The sequence below is a fragment of the Oncorhynchus gorbuscha genome, unplaced genomic scaffold (genome assembly GCF_021184085.1).
Source record: "Oncorhynchus gorbuscha isolate QuinsamMale2020 ecotype Even-year unplaced genomic scaffold, OgorEven_v1.0 Un_scaffold_3038, whole genome shotgun sequence".
Classification (NCBI taxonomy): Eukaryota; Metazoa; Chordata; class Actinopteri; order Salmoniformes; family Salmonidae; genus Oncorhynchus; species Oncorhynchus gorbuscha.
This window is the reverse complement of record NW_025747395.1, coordinates 50,949-58,103: the sequence shown is the minus strand read 5'-3', so window position 1 is coordinate 58,103 and position 7,155 is coordinate 50,949. Positions and strand designations below refer to the sequence as shown.

Genomic DNA, 7,155 nt, shown 5'->3' with positions numbered 1-7,155 from the left:
AGCGCGTCGCCCTCCAGTGGCAAACTAAGGGAGCGCGTCGCCCTCCAGTGGGCAAAACAAGGAGCGCGTCGCCCAGTGGGCAAACTAAGGAGCGCGTCGCCTCCAGTGGGCAACCAAGGAGCGCGTCGCCCAGTGGGCAAACTAAGGAGCGCGTCGCCCTCCAGTGGGCAAACTAAGGAGCGCGTCGCCTCCAGTGGGCAAACTAAGGAGCGCGTCGCCCTCCAGTGGGCAACCAAGGAGCGTCGCCCTCCAGTGGGCAAACCAAGGAGCGCGTCGCCCTCCAGTGGGCAGACTAAGGAGCGCGTCGCCCTCCAGTGGGCAGAAGCCCCAGAAGCGCGTCGCCCTCCAGTGGGCAAACTAAGGAGCGCATCCCCTCTAGTGGGTAAACTAAGGGCGCGCCGCCCTCCCTGGTGGCAACCAGAGAGCGCGTAGCCTCTAGTGGGTAAACAAGGAGCACGTCAGCCCTCCAGTGGCCCCCAACAGGGACGCGTCTCCCTCCAGTAGCTGAAACAAGGAGCGCGTCTCCCTCCAGTGGCCCAAACAAGGAGCGCGTCTCCCTCCAGTGGCCCAAACAAGGAGCGCGTCGCCCTCCAGTGGCCCAAACATGGAGCACGTCGCCCTCCAGTGGCCAAACATGAGCACGTCGCCCCTCAGTGGGTAAACTAAGGAGCGCGTCGCCTCCAGTGGCCCAACAAGGAGGCAGAAAATGCGATGTGGAGTAGCACATTTAACACAGAGCAGGGTGAGGAGGAGAGACATGCGGACAGACAGACACCCCACTACCTTTGTCCTGCACGTCCATGCTCTTCAGCAGGTCGTAGCGCACCGGCTGGGTAGCCTTCATACACAGCCGGTGGACGTTGCCGGGTGTGTCGCCACCGGCCAGGGTCGTCCAGGTCAATACAGGTCACCGCCCGCAGCAGCCACGCCGCCTGGAGATAGACAGGGAGCATTGTGGGTAATGTTGTAACACAGAGCCCGATGTCAACTCATACCGGGGTGTTTAACTGATGGTTCTCAATACGGGGTTGATGTGGACATCACTTCAACACTAGATAACACACACAACCATAGACCTACTGCTTACCTTATTCTAATAGCATCACTTCAACACTAGATAACACACACAACCATACCAGACCTACTGTATATCCTTATTCTAATAGCATCACTTCAACACTAGATAACACACACAACCATACCAGACATACTGTATATACTTATTCTAATAGCATCACTTCAACACTAGATAACACACACAACCATACCAGACCTACTGTATATCCTTATTCTAATAGCATCACTTCCAGACCTAACACTAGCATAAACACACAACCATACCAGACATACTGTATATACTTATTCTAACAGTAGGATACAAACTGAGAATACTGCACATCCTTATTCTAATAGGATACAAACTGAGCATCACTTCATCTTATGAGTCGTATAGGAAAACATTGGAGATGAAGGTATTAAACCCCAAACATTGGAGATGAAGGTATTAAACCCCCAAACATTGGAGATGAAGGTATTAAACCCCAAACATTGGAGATGAAGGTATTAAACCCCAAACATTGGAGATGAAGGTATTAAACCCCAAACATTGGAGATGAAGGTATTAAACCCCAAACATTGGAGATGAAGGTATTAAACCCCAAACATTGGAGATGAAGGTATTAAACCCCAAACATTGGAGATGAAGGTATTAAACCCCAAACATTGGAGATGAAGGTATTAAACCCCAAACATTGGAGATGAAGGTATTAAACCCCAAACATTGGAGATGAAGGTATTAAACCCCAAACATTGGAGATGAAGGTATTAAACCCCAAACATTGGAGATGAAGGTATTAAACCCAAACATTGGAGATGAAGGTATTAAACCCCAAACATTGGAGATGAAGGTATTAAACCCCAAACATTGGAGATGAAGGTATTAAACCCCAAACATTGGAGATGAAGGTATTAAACCCCAAACATTGGAGATGAAGGTATTAAACCCCAAACATTGGAGATGAAGGTATTAAACCCCAAACATTGGAGATGAAGGTATTAAACCCCAAACATTGAGATGAAGGTATTAAACCCCAAACATTGGAGATGAAGGTATTAAACCCCAAACATTGGAGATGAAGGTATTAAACCCCAAACATTGGAGATGAAGGTATTAAACCCCAAACATTGGAGATGAAGGTATTAAACCCCAAACATTGGAGATGAAGGTATTAAACCCCAAACATTGGAGATGAAGGTATTAAACCCCAAACATTGGAGATGAAGGTATTAAACCCCAAACATTGGAGATGAAGGTATTAAACCCCAAACATTGGAGATGAAGGTATTAAACCCCAAACATTGGAGATGAAGGTATTAAACCCCAAACATTGGAGATGAAGGTATTAAACCCCAAACATTGGAGATGAATTAAACCCCAAACATTGGAGATGAAGGTATTAAACCCCAAACATTGGAGATGAAGGTATTAAACCCCAAACATTGGAGATGAAGGTATTAAACCCCAAACTTGGAGATGAAGGTATTAAACCCCAAACATTGGAGATGAAGGTATTAAACCCCAAACATTGGAGATGAAGGTATTAAACCCCAAAGGAAAACATTGGAGATGAAGGTATTAAACCCCCAAAGGAAAACATTGGAGATGAAGGTATTAAACCCCAAACATTGGAGATGAAGGTATTAAACCCCAAAGGAAAACATTGGAGATGAAGGTATTAAACCCCAATGGAAAACATTGGCGATGAAGGTATTAAACCCCAATGGAAAACATTGGCGATGAAGGTATTAAACCCCAATGGAAAACATTGGAGATGAAGGTATTAAACCCCAAAGGAAAACATTGGAGATGAAGGTATTAAAAAAGGAAAACCATTAAACCCCAAAGGAAAACATTGGAGATGAAGGTATTAAGCCCCAAACATTGGAGATGAAGGTATTAAACCCCAAAGGAAAACATTGGAGATGAAGGCATTAAACCCCAAACATTGGAGATGAAGGTATTAAACCCCAAACATTGGAGATGAAGGTATTAAACCCCAATGGAAAACATTGTAGATGAAGGTATTAAACCCCAAAGGAAAACATTGGAGATGAAGGTATTAAACCCCCAAAGGAAAACATTGGAGATGAAGGTGTTAAACCCCCAAAGGAAAACATTGGAGATGAAGGTGTTAAACCCCAATGGAAAACATTGGAGATGAAGGTATTAAACCCCAATGGAAAACATTGGAGATGAAGGTATTAAACCCCAAAGGAAAACATTGGAGATGAAGGTATTAAACCCCAAAGGAAAACATTGGAGATGAAGGTATTAAACCCCAAACATTGGAGATGAAGGTATTAAACCCCAAAGGAAAACATTGGAGATGAAGGTATTAAACCCCAAAGGAAAACATTGGAGATGAAGGTATTAAACCCCAAAGGAAAACATTGGAGATGAAGGTATTAAACCCCAAACATTGGAGATGAAGGCATTAAACCCCAAAGGAAAACATTGGAGATGAAGGCATTAAACCCCAAACATTGGAGATGAAGGTATTAAACCCAAAGGAAAACATTGGAGATGAAGGTATTAAACCCCAAAGGAAAACATTGGAGATGAAGGTATTAAACCCCCAACATTGGAGATGAAGGTATTAAAACCAAAGGCTCCTCCTACCTGCCATTGTTTCGTGTTCTTATTGCGTCCTTGGATCTGCTGAGCTCTCTTCAGCACTGCCTGGGTGTTCACCCGCACCTTGGACACCCATTCCAGGTCTGACACACACACACACACACACACACACACACACACACACACACACACACACACACACACACACACACACACACACACACACACACACACACACACACACACACACACACACAACACACACACACACACACACACACACAATCAATATGGAAGGTTGATAAGAAACACTTTAGTTGGTATGTGGTCGCTGTCCACAACGCTTACACATAAGTATATATATATATATATATATACGTAGGCCTTTTTCTCTCCGAATCCACTATTCTGTTCAGATATCTACTGAATATCATGTAGGCTTACAGTAGTTAACAACCGATGGTTAGGCCTGCTTCGAAATGTTTTCCGGGATCTTAGTACAGTCAGACCACAAGAGATCACTGATAGTGATTCACCCTGGCTGCACTGAGTGTCGTGTGAAACATTATCCAGGACATCATGAGTCAACACCACCAATATTCAGTACGTAACGTTAACTAGATACTATCTTTACGGTGTTCACTAGACGTGATACAAAGTATCTCTGGTCTCTGCATGTTCCTTAACTCACGTTAGAGATATATATATATATATATATATATATATATTAACAAGTTGACAGGATAAATGTGCAGTGATTGTAATACATACGAGCGGTAACGTTACTTCTTACATGCATTTGTTTGAAACTAAACTCGTCCTGTTAGGCCTAAGTGTCACAGTCAAAACATTCATTATCAAGAATATCCTAAACATAAAACACACCCTCTACGGTAGTAGCTAGAGTTGATACTAGCTAGCTGCACATGCTAACACAATCGATAGCTATTTCGCTGGATTTGACTAATGTTTCAGGATACACATGTATTTTCCACAATAAAGAAGCGAGTCTCACCAAGGGGCATGCCCGGGTTTCTTGCAGACATGGTTAACGACGATTTAACGACCAAACGGAGTTATTTTTCCATCGGATTCAAATAGCAAGCTAGCAGAGTTTACAGTCCATGGACCTCTTCCTGAATGTATAGTTACCGCCCCCCTCAATCCACCAATCACGGTTCAGCTCGAAATGGCGTCATAAGATGTGCGTTTGAAGGAAACTCATCAATTTAAAAAAACAAAGATGAGTGACATATTTTCAATTATAATATTCAATTATAATACATATATTTTTTCATAAGAATGTTTTAACCAAAAGTTATACTTATACATTCTGTATTTATTGTGTCTATATATTTATTGTGTCAATATATTTATTGTGTCAATATATTTATTGTGTCTATATATTTATTGTGTCAATATATTTATTGTGTCAATATATTTATTGTGTCTATATATTTATTGTGTCAATATATTTATTGTGTCAATATATTTATTGTGTCTATATATTTATTGTGTCAATATATTTATTGTGTCAATATATTTATTGTGTCTATATATTTATTGTGTCAATATATTTATTGTGTCAATATATTTATTGTGTCTATATATTTATTGTGTCAATATATTTATTGTGTCAATATATTTATTGTGTCTATATATTTATTGTGTCAATATATTTATTGTGTCAATATATTTATTGTGTCAATAATGCATTTATTGTGTCATTTACATTTACATTTAAGTCATTTAGCAGACGCTCTTATCCAGAGCGACTTACAAATTGGTGCGTACACCTTATGACATCTAGTGGAGCAGCCACTTTACAATAGTGCATCTAAATCTTTTAAGGGAGGGGGGTGAGAAGGATTACTTTATCCTATCCTAGGTATTCCTTAAAGAGGTGGGGTTTCAGGTGTCTCCGGAAGGTGGTGATTGACTCCGCTGTCCTGGCGTCGTGAGGGAGTTTGTTCCACCATTGGGGGGGCCAGAGCAGCGAACAGTTTTGACTGGGCTGAGCGGGAACTGTACTTCCTCAGTGGTAGGGAGGCGAGCAGGCCAGAGGTGGATGAACGCAGTGCCCTTGTTTGGGTGTAGGGCCTGATCAGAACCTGGAGGTACTGAGGTGCCGTTCCCCTCACAGCTCCGTAGGCAAGCACCATGGTCTTCAACTGGAAGCCAGTGGAGAGAGCGGAGGAGCGGGGTGACGTGAGAGAACTTGGGAAGGTTGAACACCAGACGGGCTGCGGCGTTCTGGATGAGTTGTAGGGGTTTAATGGCACAGGCAGGAGCCCAGCCAACAGCGAGTTGCAGTAATCCAGACGGGAGATGACAAGTCTCCTGGATTAGGACCTGCGCCGCTTCCTGTGTGAGGCAGGGTCGTACTCTGCGGATGTTGTAGAGCATGAACCTACAGGAACGGGCCACCGCCTTGATGTTAGTTGAGAACGACAGGGTGTTGTCCAGGATCACGCCAAGGTTCTTAGCGCTCTGGGAGGAGGACACAATGGAGTTGTCAACCGTGATGGCGAGATCATGGAACGGGCAGTCCTTCCCGGAGGAAGAGCAGCTCCGTCTTGCCGAGGTTCAGCTTGAGGTGGTGATCCGTCATCCACACTGATATGTCTGCCAGACATGCAGAGATGCGATTCGCCACCTGGTCATCAGAAGGGGGAAAGGAGAAGATTAATTGTGTGTCATCTGCATAGCAATGATAGGAGAGACCATGTGAGGTTATGACAGAGCCAAGTGACTTGGTGTATAGCGAGAATAGGAGAGGGCCTAGAACAGAGCCCTGGGGGACACCAGTGGTGAGAGCGCGTGGTGAGGAGACAGATTCCGCCACGCCACCTGGTAGGAGCGACCTGTCAGGTAGGACGCAATCCAAGCGTGTCAATATATTTATTGTGTCAATATATTTATTGTGTCTATAATGCATTTATTGTGTCAATATATTTATTGTGTCTATATATTTATTGTGTCTATATATTTATTGTGTCAATATATTTATTGTGTCTATATATTTATTGTGTCAATATATTTATTGTGTCTATAATGCATTTATTGTGCCAATATATTTATTGTGTCAATATATTTATTGTGTCAATATATTTATTGTGTCTATATATTTATTGTGTCAATATATTTATTGTGTCAATATATTTATTGTGTCTATATATTTATTGTGTCAATATATTTATTGTGTCAATGTATTTATTGTGTCGATATATTTATTGTGTCAATTTCAATTTATTGTGTCAATATATTTATTGTGTCAATATATTTATTGTGTCAATTTCAATTTATTGTGTCAATATATTTATTGTGTCAATTTCAATTGATTGTGTCAATATATTTATTGTGTCAATTTCAATTTATTGTGTCAATATATTTATTGTGTCAATTTCAATTGATTGTGTCAATATATTTATTGTGTCAATTACAATTGATTGTGTCAATATTCAAAAATCAAAGCAATTGATTTAACCAGGCTATTTCTTAGTCCTTCATGTAAGATCTTG

The 7,155-nt window shown here is 41.7% G+C and overlaps 1 long non-coding RNA gene across 1 annotated transcript; it reads right to left on the bottom strand.

The window, feature by feature from the left end:
• Window positions 1–892: 892 nt before the first annotated feature.
• LOC124027249 lies at window positions 893–4,808 on the bottom strand. The gene is made up of 3 exons (XR_006837380.1): window positions 4,650–4,808; window positions 3,680–3,777; window positions 893–932 (listed from the first exon to the last, which is right to left on the bottom strand). It is a non-coding gene; the product is annotated as an uncharacterized LOC124027249 (long non-coding RNA).
• Between the last annotated feature and the right edge of the window lie 2,347 nt (window positions 4,809–7,155).